Genomic DNA, 19,909 nt, shown 5'->3' on the forward strand with positions numbered 1-19,909 from the left:
TTAGCCACTGTCCTATATTTTTTCTTACAGAGATAGGAAATTAGAAATAGACTAAGACTGACATTTAATTTCTACAAATAATATTTTAAACTACAGGAACTACTTGTTTTCTACTTTTCCCTTGGTGGTAAATAGCTGTAATTGAGAAAGTGAGTTGCAAGGAAAGTAAACTATTTGATATTTTCTTCACCAAAAGGACATTTATAAGAAGAATACAGTGTGGTCATGCAGAATCCAACATAGAAAAACATCCAGGTCTCATAAATTACTAAAATTATAATTAGGATGTCATGAATGTGATCTTTATTTTTTTCCGTACATGTCCTTCATGCTCTTTCTAGACTGACAGTCTTTCTCTGACACACAGTCCACATGGACATAAAGATGTTAAAAACTAATCTAAAGCCATACGTAAAATATTTTAAATCTATTTTTCCTTTGCTAATGTGTAACATACCTGCTATCTTACATTCATGGCATAGAAAAATTGATGAATGACTTTAATATATCAAAAATTTACTAAATAATCAAGTCTTAACTTTATTAAAACAAGGCTCACTCAATCACAAATAACTTACTCTATTAGTATGATATAGATTCATATATGAATGTGTGCACATATACACACATCTCTCTCCAAATATGAAAATATATACTTTAAACATGACAATTTAGGAAATTCTATTAAGTACAATACTCCAAAATTCAAATAGAGAAAATCATAATGTAATTACATAGTTGCATTTGGTAGATAATACTACTAAGACAATGGCTACAAGATTAGTGAGGGAAGAGTCCATATCTTATTTTTTTTCATGGCCTGTCATATATAATAATAGTTTCTCAAATAAAAACTAAGCATGTTTAATATTTTGTAGTCCAGAAATTCCATTGACAGAAATATTGGAAAATGAAAGCATATCAAATCATAAGAACATACAATTTAGGGTATAATACACAAATTCTAGTGGAATGATAAATATACCAGTTTTAGAGAGTAATGTGCATACTTCAAACTTAAGAGATAAAATATTAGAATCAGGATCAAAAGAGACGTGATTATCTCCAAGCTGGTGCTTAAACTTCCTCTGTCTTATGGTCTTTTGGTTAGTGTCCGTTTTTCAAACTATAATTTGCAGTTCAGGAATTCAAGAGAAATGTAAGGCTGTCATTCAAAGGGGTCTTCTCTTGACATTTACTTTTTGTTTAGCTCAAGCTTTAATATGAATACTGTCCAATCACTAGCAAAAAAAGATAATATGGAGTGTAAAACGCGAGAAGAATAAATTTTTATTGAATACACTTCAGGAATCACAGAAGTTCTAGAATTAATCTCCTTGATTGAAAAGCATTACCATTACTAACAATGATGTAATTGTAAATAGGTGCATGATCTTAAGCATACAGAAGGAGGAATCGAAAGGAAAAAATACGCACTATTTAATGTCAATGAATGATTTTCTTAAAATTTATAATTTAATAGAATTGGCTAAGAAATATAAACATCTAAATGAACAGTAATCACTAAACAAATTAGTCATGCAAATGTCTAAATCTCTTCCTGGCAAATCAAATCAGGACAACATGATTTTATCAAATGTTTAAAGAAGAATTTTTTAATTCTACTCTTATTTAACTGAGTAGAGACAGGAGAAATAACCCAATTTTTATTATTTCCTTGTATGACATACTCTATATGTTTGCTTTCTATTATATTTTTACTTTTACTAGTTTCAGTAGATTTTGAAGAAAATTTCTAAAAGTTAATAATTATAATTTTATATAATGCAACAAGTACCATTGAGTTATTTCAAATAACTCAATGGTATTTCAAAATGCAAATTGCACATTTACGAATTTAGAACTTATTTGCCCTAGCGCCATCACCAGAGAAAATAAAAACAGTCACAAATCTTTGCTTAACATTTATATCTATGAGGAACCACTGACCTTCAGTTAGTGCTATTAAAATTTTTGAAATAATAAATTTATTCAACTGAATGACTCTGTTTTAAAAGGATATTATCTCAATTAAAAGTGCATTTATGTGTGAAAACATAAGGTCAAATACATTTCTGCTTTACGTGTTATCCAGAAGCCTGAACAAAAGTCGTAAGTTATCAGATTATATTTATTATAATTTTTAAATGGTTATTTTACTGTATATCTGTGAAGCTTTAGCTCTTTTTCCAATTAACAAAAACCCTACTGCTTAAGCATTTTTAACAGATCGAGTGAATATAGCTTTTTAAAACTTGCATCTCTACTTAAAATTTTTTAGGTGAATTTCACAAAACTAACTTATGAAGAGTCTATTAATCTGTATACAAAGACTTTGTAATGAAGATAGTTGTATAAATGATTTAGAAGACACTGTTGCTACTCTCTATTCCTCATCAAATGCTCAATAACAACAATATCATCAAGTCTGGGAAATACACTTGTTTTTTGATTAATTAATTCTGACACATGAGAGTTTGGTTAAGCAATTACTCAGCAGTTTACATATTGACTACTTTGCACTGCATTAAGTATAGTGAAGGATACATAAAAATAAAGTATTCGGTTGGTGCAAATGTAATAGCAGTTTTTGTCGTTACTCTTAATGGCAAAAATTGCAATTATATTTGCACCAACCTAAGGCAAGACACATACTCATATTGAGGTAATATCTTTTTGGAGGCACAATATTGATATGTAAATTCAATTAAAAAGCCATATAATTTAGTTTAGGAATTTACATTGCATCATTATTACATTTTTTTTTTATTCTTTAAAACATAGTGTTTTTTTTAATGTATAAAGATTTATCTTCTATTTCTCTGTTGAACTTGATTCCTTGATGCTTATACCATATCTTCTCCTGAACAAAACTTCTATGAACAAGATTAGGGGGAAAAAGATATTGAAGAGTGCTGAGCAAGACTCCTTCCCCGTCAAGTCTTATGTCTGGCATGAGTTGCATAGGATGATATATCTATGCCAGGCATAGTGTGAGAAGCAGAAAAAGAAGATTCTAGAAAAAAAATTACTTCATTTATTTTTCTTGTTAAAAATTAATTTTTTAAATTTAGAATCGACATACTAATTGCACGTATTTATGGGATGTAGTGTGATGTTTTAGTGAATGCATACGTTTTATAATGCTCAGATCAAGTTAATTAACATATCCATCACTTTAAACATTTAACATTTCTTTGTTGTGATCTCTTCTAGCTATCTTGAAATATACACTACATGGTTATTTGCTATAGTCACCCTATTGTGTAATAGGACATCAGAAATTATTCTTCCTGTCTAGCTATAACTTTGCATCTACTGACCAACATCTTCAGTTCACCCCTCTTCCCTACTCTCCGCAGTCCCTCGTAACTACCATTCTACTCTCGACTTTTATAAAATCAGCGTTTTTAGATTGCACATGTGAGGTTATGCAATATTTGTCTTTGTCTGGCTTATTTTAAATAACATTGTCCTCTAGGTTCATCCATGTTGCTCAAACTGATAGGATTTTATTTTGATTTGTGACTGAATAATGCTCTATTGCTCATATATACATAATACATTTTATTTATCAGTTCATATTCTGATAGATATTTAGGCTATTTTCATATTTTGTATATTGTAAAGGGTACTGCACTAAGTATGTAAGTGCAGATATCTTTTTGGGATACTGATTGTATTTCCTCTGGGTATACAATGAGTAATGGGATTGCTGGATGGTTTGGTAGCTCTATTTTTATTTTTTTCATGAACTTCCATAGTTTTCCATAATGGCTGTACTAACTTACATTTCCACCAATGGTGCATAAGTTTCCCTTTCCCCAGTTCCTTGTCAAAATTTCTTATTTTTTGCCTTTTTATAATAACCATTCTAACTGACATGAGATGATATCTCAGTGTGGTTTTGATTTGCATTTGCATTTCCATGCACTTATAGCCAACACCTTTTCAACAAAGGTACCAAAAATACAAATTGGGGAAAGGACATTTTCTTGAATAAATGATGCTGAGAAAACTGGATTACCACATCAGAAGAATGACACTAGATACCTATCTGTCACTGTATACAAATACTAACTCTAGATTGATTAAATACCTAAATGGAAGACCCCCAAACTATGAAAAAATTAGAAAAAATATAATGAAAGTGCTTCATGAAATTGGACTGGGCAAAGATTTTTTTTGAATAAGATCTCAAAAGCACGGGCAATAAAAGCAAAAACAGACAAATGGGATTACATTAAATGAAACAGCTTGTGCGCAGCAAAGAAAACAACAGAGTGAAGAGAAAACCAACAGAATAGAAGAAATTATTTGCAAACTGTGCATCTAACAAGAAGTTAATATCCGGAATACATAAGAAACCCAACTCAACAGCAAAAAATCAAATAACTTAGTCAAAAATGGGCAAACGAGCAGAATAGACATTTCTCAAAAGAAGACATACAAATCACCAACAGATAGTTGAAAAAATGTTCAACACCACTAATCATCAGGGAAATGCAAACCAATACTTCATTTGTTCACTATCTAGTTATTCATTCATTCTTTCATTCAGCCAGTCAGCCTCATCATCTAATTTTATATTTAGTACATAAAATTGAATTACAATTGCTCCGATATCTAGAACCTTAAAACCTAGCAACAAAGTAGTCAAGTAGGTACAATTATAATTAATGCATGATTAACCCTTCCAAAAAATGTATTTTAAGTGTTGAGAACAAAAATAAGGAAACTATTAACTGACAAGAAAACTCATGTAAGGTTTCCAGGTTAAGGGAAAGATCAGGTCTTAAAGAATGAGTAATCTAGGAAGGAGGTGAGATGAGAAGATAAGCAATTCTGTAGAGAAAAAAAAGAAAGGTCATATTTTATTCCTCATTACTTATTTAAATGAATGTAAATTCCTAGAATTTCAGACACAAATATTCATTCATTCAAATAATTTTATATAAATAAGTAATTTTTATTTCTTATTTATTTAAATAAACAAGAAACTATGAGGTTGGTGGAAAAGAAATTGGGGTTTCTGCCGTTACTTTCAATGACAGAAACCAAAATTACTTTTGCACCAACCTAAAACAAAAATGCTATCTTGTTAGCATAACAATATATTTAAAAGAAATTTTTTTCAAATAATTAAGCCATCTTTTTAAATCATCTTCAATATTTCTACCTGTTGACTATAAATAATATAAAGTCAATTATAATCCATTTTTAATGGACTGATTATTGACTGTGATAAAAGTCTTATCACAAAGAAATAAAGTTAAAAAAGCTTTTTGTATGTTGCTTCAAATTCTCTAGGTGAAACATTAACATCAAACAAATAATTATATATATTACTTTTAAATATACTGAACAATTGCTAACTGAACTGCTGCCAGTGTAGCTACCTTCACAATCCAAAAGTTTCTGCCCAAAAGATGACCAAGGAGCTTCATTCAACTTCCAAAAGTATGAAAATGATCAATTTTTGTATTTATTACATATGTGGTAAGGTAGAGTAACAGGCTTAAAACAATCAACACCTACAGATAAGAATTAAACAGAATGGAAAGGAATGAAGAGGTCTAAATATCCAAGGCCAGAGGGAGTCCCCACATCACAAATCTGTATTGTTCTTTGATAAAAGTTCATCACAATCAATCAATTATTAGTAGATATTTGAAAAAAAAAGATTGTATATAGTTTCTAATGAACATGCATAGAGCAATGTTAAATGCGGTCCAATGTAGATAAAAAAGAAATATGAACATGCTTTTCCTTAGACTTATTTCTGTCAGAAAATTGGAAATTGACAAAATATTTCATAACATAGCTTCCTTTTTAAGCTTTCAAAATTTACATTATCTTTTAGATATGCCTGATAATGTATTGTCTGTGAAAGCATACTTGTAATCTGAATATTTTGAAATTAATGCCATAGATTTTATTTTGAAACAATTCATATTCGGGTGCCATTGCCTATTTCTTCTAGAATTCTATAAAGCAATTATCATTTGAAATGTTTTGTTGATGTTTATACTTACAAAAATTTTAGATAAATATATTCAACTGTATATTTGTCCTTAAAAATGATGTCTGTGAGTAGTTCATTCTGTAAAAGTATAGAAAATTAAAGCTTACTACAAAATTATACTTTTATGGTTTTAAACATGCTTCCTTTATGTATGTATGTATGTATGTAGGTACGTATGTATTTAGAGATGAAGTCTTCCTCTGTCGCGCAGGCTAGAGTGCAATAGCCCAAACTCAGCTCCTTGCAACCTCCTCCTTCCGGGTTCAAGTGATTCTCTTGCCTCAGCCTCCTGAGTAACTGAGTTACAGGTGCACACCACCATGCCTGGCTAATTTTTGTATTTTTAGTAGAGACAGGATTTCACCATGTTGGCCAGGCTGGTCTCCTGACCTCAAATGATCCACTCTCCTCAGCCTCCCAAAGTGCTGGGATTACAGGCATGAACCACTGCACCCGGCCTCCAAAATTATTTTATGATATGAGGCTGAAACAGGTGCAAAAGATCATGTATGTCACCCTCTCAAAGCCTTCTATTTCTACTGGCAGATGTAAACATTTTGTAGATAATAATGATAATATATCATTTATGATAAAGGGATGAATATCATCCAAAATTAGTACCGTTCATGGAGGAACTGTTGGTGGAGAAAACAGATCTACAGATTTTTGGGGGTAATGAACTAAATATTAACAAAAGAGAAATAAATGAATACTATTGAATATCACATTTTGTATTATACCAAATATACACCTACTGTAAAATTATGTATTTATGATATTAAGCAACATAAATATTACAGTTAATAAGAATACATTTATTATATACTTGGAAATTGCTAGAGTAGATTTTAAGTGTTCTCATCACACACAAAAATTAATGTGAGGATTATGTTAATTAGCTTGATTTAACCATTCCACAATGTATACAGATATAAAAACATCATGTAATGCACCATAAATGTATACAATTTTTATTTCTCATTAAGAAATACTTTTTTTTTTTCTTTCTGAGACAGGTCTTGCTCTGTCACCCAGGCTGTAGTGATCTCAGCTGGGTGACAGGGGTGTGATCTCAGCTCACTGCAACCTCCACATTCCGAGCTCAAGTGATTCCCCTGCCTCAGCCTCCCAGGTAGCTGGGATTACAGGCACTTGCCACCATGCCTGGCCAATTTTTGATTTTTAGTAAAGATAGGGTTTTGTCATGTTGGCCAGGCTGGTCAATACATTTTTTAAAATCTTAATTTAAAAAAAAACCTAAATGTATCATAAATTCAAGTCCTCTGTCTCATATTTTATAGCATATAGTCTAAAGTGATAGCTACACTCTTTGCTTTTCATTACTTCTAGGGGTAGAATTCACATCCTGATTTATTTTACTTACTTTTAATTGATTTATTTATTTGAGCATGTGATATTTAAACCTTTACTTGTGGTAATTTTTTGAGTCCCAGTTGTAATGTGCATTTCTCTAGAAAGGACCTTTCTCTCATTCTGTTAAAGGTCTTGCTGACTTCAAATGTGGAACTACCTTAAAATACTTCATGCATGAAAATGCTGAATTTTCATCAGATTCTTCAGGTGGGTGGTTATGAATTGAGAGTGAGTGATTATAGATTCTTCCTAGCAGTGTTCTTTGTTTTGTTTTTTTTTAACGTCTTCCCTCAAGCTAAGGCTGAGACAGACATGGACCCCCATCACCATGCTGCCTGTACATGGTGGATTATTTTCTCACTCACTTGCTGAGAAAACTGGATTTTTTTTTTTTTCTAAAAAATCTAAGCTCTGACTTCCTGCTTGTAGAGGTTCTAGGTATTTTTTCCTGTCCCCTTTGTCACCAAAGCTGCCTCGCTTAAGGGCAAAAGTTGGCCTTCGGGCTTACTAGCTTCTCTACAGAATTCCCTCTGTTTCATGTTATACATTTCTGAAAATTGTTAATTAATTTTCTGGAAAAAAAAAAGGTTTCCTCCCTCACTTAACATCCTCATGTCCCAAGATTCTTAGATGCTCTTAACTGGAAAATTATTTCTGGTTATAGTATTTAAAAATACGTCTAAAATGATCTTTTCCTGTATTTGCCCACTCAGAGAGAAAAGAGAGATGTGCTAGGAAAGAGGAGAAAGAGGCCACTAACACTTGCCACGGGGAGAGTGTCTTTACTGTAAGTAATTCCAAGTATGTAGGCTCAGAAATTATTTCACTCCTGATACCAGTGTAGAGGGATTTATATTCCAGATTCTTTAATAGGAAAACATATCTGAAAACGAGGTGTCAAGTTAAAAGATCCCACTGGAATACAAGAATCTTCACTGCATGAATATGTGGTATAAATGAAAACTACATGAAGAGCAAACTGTATCCGCTCTCTTTTTAGCTGTAGATCTGAGAAGGGAAATCAAATGTTACAATAATCTTAAGTAGAGCCAAGGGTCATATATCCAAATATATAACTCTAGCAAGAATGAAAAGAGAATGAAGCTTACAAAATGTTACAGAATGATGAAATATGCATTATTCACAGGAAATAGAGAAAAAAATAATTATCTTAGATAATCATCTAGTTGGGAGAATGAAAACAATTTCATAAAAGTGAAATGCAGAGTAGGAGCTATAAAATAATATTTACATATCCTTAAAATTTAAAGTTAAATATAACCAAAACTTTACAAATAAAATTTAACCTGAAACTTAAATTTTAAAAATAAATGTAACCAGATGTTTATGTTAAATTGATACATGCCACATAAGTTATGAATGTATACAGAAGTAAATAGTATTACTATATGGAAGATTCAATAATGTTTTGAACATTTCTCTCTCTTCTCTCTCTCTTCTCATCTGAATATATACAATAATATAACAATAAAAGTTAAAAATGTTTTAACTAGGCAAAACAATGTTACATCAATGTGGAAGAATAAACAGAAGAAAATAACCAAGACAATAAATAAAAGATATTTTACCAGACTTCACGAATACAAAGCAACAGTGATTAAACTTTTGGTGTATGCATAAAAATGATTAATAGCTAGATTAATGAAACATAATGAAATGTATAATAATATGTTTATTACTAAACTGTTTTTGTTATATCTCTTTATCATTTCTAAGTATTTTGAAACAGTTTTCTGTTTGGTTTTATAAATGATATAATGAAATATTTTCTTGGCATAAAATCATACATATGTGTTTCTAATATTAATCTGTGGCTCATTGGGATCATTGAATAAATAATATAAATGTTGATCTATACTCTTTGAACTAAATATTGTACCATCAGCCTTGTTTAGATAACACATTTATCTGGAGCTATATTAACTTTAAAAGTTTATTTTCTGGGATAAGAAATGTTTCCACAATAAACATAGGATGGAGTCTGTGTACAGAAAGTAGGAAAGGTCCATGTATAGAAAGTCAGAGATGATGGAATGATGGGGAAGGATACTGGTCAACGTGTCTCTTAATGTCCATGCATATGTGACTCTTGGGTTTCAGTCCCAAATACGCAATTTTTACTCCCTCTGTTTTCTTAATATCTCTCATGGCTTTTTCTGTTAACTGCAGTGTGTTGTTGCCTAACTGAGTGTTTAACAAAGTAAATGTTGAATCAATATCAACTTTCAATCTCTCTGCCTTCCTTTCCCATCACATTCCTCGTCATCCTTCCCAGCTCCAGAACACTTCTAGGAAGTTTTATTTTCTCACAAGCTGAATAACTTGAGAACTCAAACTTGCAAATATAAAAACCTGAATTCTATGAATTCTGTTAATTCATATTAGCCTAATTCATGTTAGCCTCTTCCTAGAAGTTGAATAACTTGAGAACCCAAACTTGCAAATACAAAAACCTGAATTCAGGTTTTTCTTTTCACTATAAATTAACTATTGTACATCCTACATCTTTTATCCTAGAAAATAAACTTTTAAAGTTAATATAGTAGTGGGGATAGGCTAATATGCAAGGCAGTAAGTATAATAGTTAATTTATAGTGATTTTCCAATAAAATAATGGTGACTTTCCCCAAAAATGTAGCCCTTAATTCTTCTTATCTGACATAAAGACACTTTAAAAATATTTCTCCTCCTCTTAACAACAACAAAATAATAATAAACAATATCCCAGATGGACAGAGCAGAGAGGCCAGTTCCTTCTACTGAATATAGCATTTACTCATATGAGCCAGGTGACACCACTGTAACCGCCCAAAGGGTTCACCTTGTCTGCTGCCTAGATAGAGCAAGACAGGGGAATTGCAATGGAGAAAGAGTAATTCATGCAGAGCCAGCTATGTGGGAGACAGAGTTTTATTATTACTCAAATCAGTCTCCCTGAATTCCAAGATCAGAGTTTTTAAAGATAATTTGGCGGGTAGGGGGCTTGGGAAGTGGGGAGTGCTGATTGGTCAGGTTGGAGATAGAATCGTAAGGTGTTGAAATGAGTTTTTCATGCTGTTTTCTGTTCCTGGGTGGGATGGCAGAAATGACTGAGCTAGATTACCAGGCTGGGTGGTGTCAGCTGATCCGTTGAGGGCAGGGTCTGCAAAATATCTCAAGCACTGTTTTTAGGTTTTACACTAGTAATGTTATTTCCAGGAGCAATTTGAGGAGGTTCTGACTCTTGGAGGCAGAAGCTGTATGGCTCCTAAACTGTAATTTCTAATTTTAGGTAATTTGTGAGTCCTGCAAAAGCAGACTTGTCCCCAGGCAAGAAGGGGGTCTTTTCAGGAAAGGGCTATTATCAATTTTTTTCACAGTCAAACCACGATCTAAATTCCTTCCCTAAGTTAGTTCTACCTATGCCCAGGAATGAACAAGGACATCTTAAAGGTTAGAAGCAAGACAGAATCAGTTAGTTCTGATTTCTTTCACTGTGGTTTCAACACTACCTATCAGTATTTATTCTTAGAGTTGTGACTTAGTAAAAGAGTCTCAGGTTCACACACAAATGAACAAGGCCCCAGGCTTAGTTTCTAGGTCCTGTTACCAGTATTGTGATTTGTCTTGAGGAAATCTTGGCTCTTTATATTTTCTTATTATTCATTGCATCAGTTAGCATTATTAGTTTTAAGAGAAGAGTGGAAAAACTAAAATAACAGTGACTAAAATGAGATGGATGTTTATTTTTTATCATGCAAGTGTCCAGGTAGAGAATCCAAGACTGGCATTGACATTCACTGTCTCTGGGTCCCAGGCTCCTTCTCTCTTGTCTATTTGCCAAAGATAGACTTTTTCTTAGGGCCTTAGATGTTTTCACTTGCATACCACACAGCAGAGGAAGACAGACGGTAGAAAAGAGCAAGGAACACAGTCTAATGCCTCCTGAAGTTTCCAAGACTTGACCACATGAGGCTGCTGCTTCTAGCTCATTGACTGAGTTTAGTGAAGTGGCTGTATCTATCTCAAAAGAAGTCTGAGTTACAGTCACCTTGTCTTGTACTCAACTAAATATATTGAGCTCCTACCACTATAGAAGAATGAAAAAAATGGATATTGATAGTAAGTTCACTTTGTCACACCCAATGACTTGTAAAAGCACACTGTGTCTGTTGTTATTTTTCCCTTAGAGACATCTCCTATTTTCTGTGAGCACAGGCATACTTTAAAAAATGAGCTTGTTAACAAAAATTGTAAAGGATTATAAAGGCTTATGAGAATCTTACCTTATGATGAAACATTAAAATTGAGTAGATATGTCTATAAGGTTTCATTAAGAACTGGGTTTAACATTAATAGTATACTAATGCAAAGGTGAAATTTGGCTTACTTGGTATAAAAATCATACAGAAAGCATTGTCAAGTATGAAATAGTGGTTGGCTTTCTTTGGGCTGTGTTTGTATAAACAAGTATTGGCATGTGTTCCAAAATTATGGAAAACTTGTGTAATTCTGATATGACTTAGTGCATGTTATTAATAATTATAATTCTTATATAAAATTATTGCATACCATATACTCTGGTTTCTTTTCAAATTGTATAAATCTTTTGCCTTTTACTAAAATTATTGCATACCACAGAAGTAACCAAAATTTCCTTTTCAAAATGCTTTTTATCCCTCATTCTGTTAAATGAGGTATCACATTGATTTTCATACATTGAACCATTCTTGCATTCCAGGGATAAATCCCACTTGGTCATGATGAATGATCTTTTAAATGTATGGTTGAATTCAGTTTCTATTATTTCATTGAGGATTTTTTGCATCAATATTCATCAGAGATAATGGCCTGTAGTTTTCTTTGTGTGCTTTTTCACTCAGAAGAGAGATGAAAAAGAAAATTAGACCTATACCTGACTTATAGTCAGAAGTCTAGAAATAGCGGCTCTTAGTTGCCACTGGTGCTGGATATTAAGAAATGAGGTTCTGAGAGCAGTTATAAGGAAGAAAAGAACTTTTTATGAATTCATTTAACTGATTAATGAGAAGTTACAAGTGATACATAATAAATCTCTAGAGCTGCAAGATTTAGCAGGTGGAGAAAAGGTAAAGAAAGACAATGACATGAGCAAAAAAGCTTTACTCTATTTTCTGGACACCATGTAAACTTCCCAGTTTCTTGTGCTACCTTCAAGAATCAGAGCCCAACAAACTCAATGAAATATTAAAGCTGTGTTATTTTAAAATAATTTTCAATGAAACATACAATAAAGAATTGCACAATCATATTTTAAATGACTGACAAAATACAGAAAGTGCACAGCTTGAAGAATTTTCAAAAATTAACATGATGATTGTGTAATCACAATTCAAATCATGGAATACAATATTAAAGGCCTCTTATGTTGTGTCTCCTTCTGATCATTGTGTCTCTCTCTTCCACAGAGTTAAAGATCACACTCACTTTTTTTTTTTTTTTTTGAGTCGGAGTTTTGCTCTTTTCACCCAGTCTAGAGTGCAGTGGCGCAGTCTTGGCTCACTGCAACCACTGCCTCCTGGGTTCAAGCAATTCTACTGCCTCAGCCTCCTGAGTAGCTGGGATTACAGGCCTCCATCACTACCCCCGGCTAATTTTTGTATTTTTAGTAGAGACAGGGCTTCCCGATGTTGGCCAAGCTGGTCTTGAGCTCATGACCTCAAGTGATCCACCTGTCTCAGCCTCCCTAAGTGCTGGGATTACAAGCGTGAGCCACTGCACACAGCCAATCGCTCTCACTTCTAATATCATTAACTAATGTCATGAGCTTTGGGAATCATAAAATTAGCAATCATTTGTGTGTGGCTTCTTCTGTTTGATATCACATCTAGGACATTAATCCATGTTGTGACACACAGCAGCGTTCTGTTCATTTTCACTGATGTTAAGTATACCATTGTACAAACATAAATAAAGTATTTGTCCATTCTCTTGATGATAGCTTTTTGCTTTGTTACCAGTTTTTGCATATTTTAAATAATTCTGTACATTTTTGTACTAGATATAAATAAATTCTTCATTTACTCCAAATCCTCAGGAAAATTTAATATTGTCATTTGTTTTAACTTAAGCATTCTGGTAGGAATTTTAATTTGTAATTTTTGATGACTACTAAAGTTGAATATTATTTATTGTAGTTGGCCATAGAGATAGCCTTATTTCGTGAGTTGTCCACTCACATTTTATATTATTGATTTGTCTTTTGCATATATGTAAATACATATATACACATACATGTATATGTATATACACATGACATATATATAAGAGAGAATACATTGGAGAATGGAATGACTTGATCTTATCAGATGCATTTTTCTGAATGTGTTGCAATGATCATATGATTTTCTTCATTTCTATTCTTAATATTGTGAATTAGAATGGATTTTTTTAATGTTTGAAAAAAATAAGTAAATTCATTTTAGCCTAGAGTTATCTTTAGACAAAAATTTTTCTTTTATATTTTCTTTATATATGTGTATGTATGTGAGTGTGTGTGTGTGTGTGTGTGTTTGTGTGTGTATTTATGTATATGTTTTCAGATTTTCATATGTGTCTATCCATGATTGGGTAGGAGGTATTTTCTTCTAGGATTTTACTAATTATTTATACATTTTCAAAAGTATTGTTATAAATGTACCGATAATATTCTGTTGTTACTGCTATGTGTCTGTAGGCTTTGTAGAAATGTCCTTTTTCTTTCCTGATATGTGTAATTTTTTGTTTTACTCTTTTTATTATTAGGCTTGCTAGATTTCTTTCAATTATCGAATAAATATTATTCCCTTTGTTTGTATTGTATATCATTAATTTTTGTTCTTATTTTTATTATTTCTGTTTCTCTGTTTTCTTTGGTTTTCTTTGAATTTCTATCCACAATTCATTTTGATAGATATTAAGCTCACTTAAGTTATTAAAAATCTTTCAGGATAAACATAGATTTTTCTTGTCTGCTATCCTAGATTTATCCACTAGTATATTTAGTGTGCAATTTTATTTAATTTAAAATCACTTTCTCACTTTTTAATATAATTTCCTTTTTGATTCATGGATTATTTAGAAATGCGTCACTTAATTTATAAATGTATACAAATTTTATTATTTTATTATGAGTATCTATCTTCTTACTATGATCAGAGAATATACTTCATTTATTGTAATTCTTTGAGAAAAGTAAGATTTGATTTATGGCAGAGCACGTGCCCAGTTTGATAAATGTATCACATACACTCAAAGAGTTCAATTCAAAAGTTGAATTCTGGAGTTTTAATGTAATATTACATAAATCTCAATGAGATAAAGTTGAACATGTTATTTTTCAAATAAACTATATCCTTCATGAATATTTTGGTCCAGTTTTTCTATACCTTACTGAGAGATATGTGTCAAAATTTATGACTATAATTAGAGATTTGCTCATTTATCCTTTTATTAATATCCATCTGTTTTATGCATTTTGAGACCATGCTAAAAACTGAATGCATATTTAAATTCATAAAATTGTCCTGTGGACCAACATGTTTATCATTATGAAATATACTTATTTATCTTAGTTATCATTCTTACATTAAATTCTACTTTTCACATAACATTACAGGTATTCTAATCTTTTGGTTAATATTGGTCTGCTATAATTTCTTCCATCCTTTTAATTCAATTTTACAGTGCATAAATAGTCAACTCTGTATCTCAAAACAGCATAGAATTATATGTTTTTAATACAATTATAAATTTGGAAATTACTTAGTCTACTACATTTTAATATAGTTACTGATATATGTGGGTTTACATATGCCATTTATTAATATATTTAAAAATAAAGTTGTCCTATATGTATTTTCTTCTTTCTTCTTTTTTGGCTTTTTTGCTAATCAATATTTTATTGCTATTATTACAGTACTATTTTCCATTTCTTCATTTTTATTGCATTATTAATTATATATTTTTATATTAGAATAATTCTGAGATGAAATCATATTTAAATAAGTAAAGAAAGCACCTTTGCACATTGTCTAATTTAAATTATTACTTTATCATTTTTTATAAAATACAAAGACCTTATTAATTATATTTATTCTTTCTGCCTTTTATGTGATTTTGTCAAGTATGTAATTCTTCATATATTTAAATCCTATTATTTGATAATCATCTTGATTTATTTGCATATGCACTTTTTCTTAGATGTATTAGATGCTGTGTTGCCTGCTGTGATAATTAATTTTATGCGTCAATGTGACTAAGCCACAGAATACTCAGAAATTTGGCAGACATTATCCACAATGTGTCTGTGAGGGTGTTCTGTATCAGATTAACACTTTCAATTAATTGAAGACCTGAATATAACAAAAAGACTGAGTAAAAAGGTACTTCTTCCATCTGACTACCTTGAACTGGGCATCAGATTTTTCCTGTCTTCTAACTTGAATGGAAACATAAGGATTTCTTGGGTCTGAAGCCTGCTGAATTTTGACGTAGAATCACAGCATCAGCTGTCCTATTTTTCAAGTTTTTGGACTTGAACTAGAACTTGAACCATTGGCTCTTCTGCTTGGCAGGCCTTTGGATTCAGGCTAATGTTACACCAGCTTGTGGGACTTCTCAGCTTTTATAATGATGTGAGCCAACTCCTTATAATACATATGTCATATGAGAAAAATTTATTATAAGGAGTTGGCTGACATGATATGAGGGGACTTCAAATATTCATTAAAAAATTAAAAGACAAAAATAAAGCATATAAAACTTAATTTCTCAAACAAGCTCCAGCAAGTTCAAGACACTTTCTTAAGCAATTATACCAGCAATTTAATCTGTCCCTAAAGAACTATTAAGGGTCCTGGGAACTTAACCATGTAAGTAGAGTCTTTTTTACTTTATTACCTAAAGTAAAAATAGGTACCCTTTAAATATTTTTTAAGATTAAGAAACGAAACGAAATCAGAAAGGGCAAAATTAAGACTGTGTGGTGGATGCCTAATGACTTCCCATCAAAACTCTTAAGAAATGCCCTCTTTTGATGATAGGAATGAGCAGAAGCATTATCGTAGTAAAGGACTCTCTGGTGAAGCTTTCTTAGGTGTTTTTCCGTTAAAACTTTCCCTTTCTTAAAATACTCCCACAATAAGCAGGTGTCGTTATTTATTGTCTCTCCAGAAAGCCAATAAATATTCGATATTCTCTTGGAATAAGAAAACTGATGAAAGTGGATTGGGGAAGGGCTAAAAGCAAAAAGATCACATAGTCTCTGTTGGAAACTAGCTTTAATCTGATCTCACTGGGATAATCTTGAGGCACAAAATATACATTAAATTGTCCCCTCCTTGAGGCAAAAGGTCCAGCTAGTTTTGGGGAATCCTCAAGGCATTTTGCTTGAGGATTCCCCAAAACTGTTTCCGTGACCTTTGCTCATGATAGCATTTGCTTTGTTTTGTTCATGCTAGTGTTGCTTTGACTGGATCATTTCCACCTCTTGATAGCTATTGCTTCGTGCATTGTCTTCAGGATTGTTCTGGTAAAGCCATGTTTTATTTCCTGTTACAATTCTTCAAATAAATGCTTCAGGATCTTGATCCTATTTGCTTAAAATTTCCATTGAAAGCTCTGCTTTTGTCTGAGCCAATCTGGGTACAAGAATTTTGGCACCCATCAAGTGGAAAGTTTGCTTAACTTAATTTGTCATTCAGAATTGTGTAGGTTGAATCAATTGAGATGTCTCTGATTATTGGCTATTGTTTCTGCTGTTAATCATTAGTCTTCCTCAATTATGGCATAAACAAAATTAATAACTTTTTCACAAATTGATGTGAATGATCTATTGCTGCAGACTTCATCTTTAACAGTATTTTGTCTCCCTAAAATGAATTATTCATTTGTAAACTGCTGATTTCTTTAGGTCATTGTTTCCATAAACTTTTCATAAAGGATTAATGATTTCACCGTTCTTCCGCCCAAGCTTCACCATAAAATTGATGTTTATTTTTGCATCAATTTTTGCAAAATTCATGTTGTACTGATAGAGCATCTTTTCAGACAGATGTCTTATCCTTCTTAATGCCTCACACTAGAGCCTGTTCAGATGTGTCGTATCGAGTTAGTACAAATCTACTTAGGTGCAAAAAAATTTTGAAATCCATGCATGGGTTTTTCATAATTGCATTTTTCATAAAATTTTTGACAATCTCTCATGTGTATGTATGTGTCTGTTTATCTGTTTTATATATATATATACACACACACACACACAGACATATATGAGATATTTATTATAAGGAATTAGCTCACATGGTATCTCTACATTAATAGATAGGTAGATATACATATATTTCCTATTAGTTCTGTTTCTCTGAAAAATTCTGACTAACATACCTACTCAGCTAATTTATACGGGCATGTATACTCCTACAGCTTACAGCTTTATCCTTTATCTACAGAATTGCTGTTGGCCAGCTAGAACCATCTACTCAGGAAATGTCTGTCCAACTCCCCCATCCTCATCCTCATCTTTGACAATCAGCTGATAATTAACTGACACATTAATATAAACAGCTGATCTCTTGCCTTGAGGGGGGCCAGTTTGATGTATAGTTTGTGCCTCAGATTATCTCAATGAGATCAGTTTAAATCTAGTTTCCATCAGAGACTATGCACTTTCTTTGCTTTTGGTTCCTGCCCAATTCACTTCTCTCATACCAATTTCAGAGCTTTCACAGAGAAGAGACTGGACTGTTAGACTTGGAATGGAGATACATGAATAGAGCCATTTGAGAATTTTGAATCCTCAAGTTCCCCTGAATTCTCTGAGCCTGTATTCTTAATTTATTGTGTTTCTAATGTCTATTAATTTATATTGTAACGTTAGAATTTGTATTTGATTCTGTTTTATTGTTGATTCTATTTTATTAATTGAATAATTATTATACTCAATTTCTCTGCTGGAATTCACTTTTATTTGTTTTCTCGAAAACGTTAGTAACATATTAAATTTGTGTTTGTTAACTCTAATGTCTAATTTTTCTAAAAGTCTGTTTCTGTCATCTATTTACTTTCTCTTGCTTTTGGTCCTTTATGACTGATAATTTGTGATTAAATGCTTGGCATTATGTATCATAAACCCTGTTAGAGTAATTTTGATCAAAAGATCAAAAAGAAGGGCTAAAAAAGCCACAAAATACCCTCTATAAAAAAAAATTATAGAGGCTTTTGTAAAGATAATTTGTCATACAATGAATAAAGAAATCTAGCTATAAACAAAGTTGATGTTGGAGTCCAAAGAAAATTACCGGACACCTAAACTAGTCATTGAAGGGTTGGGAAGAACTATTGAAAGTAGATAGTTGCAAAAAAAGAATAGTAATTTTGTGGTTTGTGATAGCAGCGAATAGTTGATAACTGCAATTCTATGAAGACTTTATAGAGTGGTCCCACACCACAAATACATTCAGGGGCTATATAGGAAGTAACATGACAGATGTTACTCAGCAAAGCAAGCAGACTCTAAGTACAGGGTTTGTTGTTTGTCACAGTAGGAGAATGGAGCTGAAGGGAGTTCTGCCAAGCCCCACTTATTATAGTGATGGCCACTTTGTTGAGATTAATTTAAAGCCATTTTTAAGGAATTCTTATAGTGATGTGATTTACTGTCTATTTCTTGAAACCAAAAACAATCTTTAATTTTTTTTCTGTGCACTCTTTCTAACTGGTATTATTTGACAACTCTGAGCCAAACAATAAAATAACAGCATTGTAAGACTATGTGTATGCATATATATAACATCCATATGGTTATTTTTAGTTTTATTACACATACATATTAATATGTATGTATAGTACATATGTTATATATGCATAAATCTGTTTATGTTTGTGCATGCGTACCTATATAGGCACACACACACACATATATGTAAAATGGTAAGCATCTTACAACAATTTCCCATCTTAACAAACAAATAACTATTCAGCCTAAAATTTGAGACTGAGAAATCATGCAATGGATAAAGAGATAAACCATCTGTCATCAGAAATCAGAACTGAATATGGTTTCTTTATTGTTACAATTTTAACATATATGTCAGGCAACAAATACTGATTGAGTGACTACAGTATAACATACACTGGCCTTTATTTTTATTTATTTATATTTGAGACAGGGTCTTACTCTGTTACCCAGGCTGGAGTGCAGTGGCATGATCAGAGTTCAATGTAACCTTAAACATTTGGGTTCAAGCGATCCTCCCACCTCAACCTCCCAAGTAGCTAGGACTATGGGCGCACATCACCATGTTCAGCTAATTTTTAAATTCTTTTGTAGAGACAGAGATCTCTCTATGTTGTCCAGTCTGGCCTCAAGCAATCCCCCAGCTTTGGCCTCCTAAGGAACTAAGATTACAAGCATAAACTACCATGCTGAGCCTTATACTGTCCTTTTAAATGAAGATGGAACCAGCAGTACCCCAAATCAAACAGCAACTA

The sequence above is a fragment of the Aotus nancymaae genome, unplaced genomic scaffold (assembly GCF_030222135.1).
Source record: "Aotus nancymaae isolate 86718 unplaced genomic scaffold, 86718_ANA_hifiasm-v0.15.2.pri h1tg000016l, whole genome shotgun sequence".
NCBI lineage: Eukaryota > Metazoa > Chordata > Mammalia > Primates > Aotidae > Aotus > Aotus nancymaae.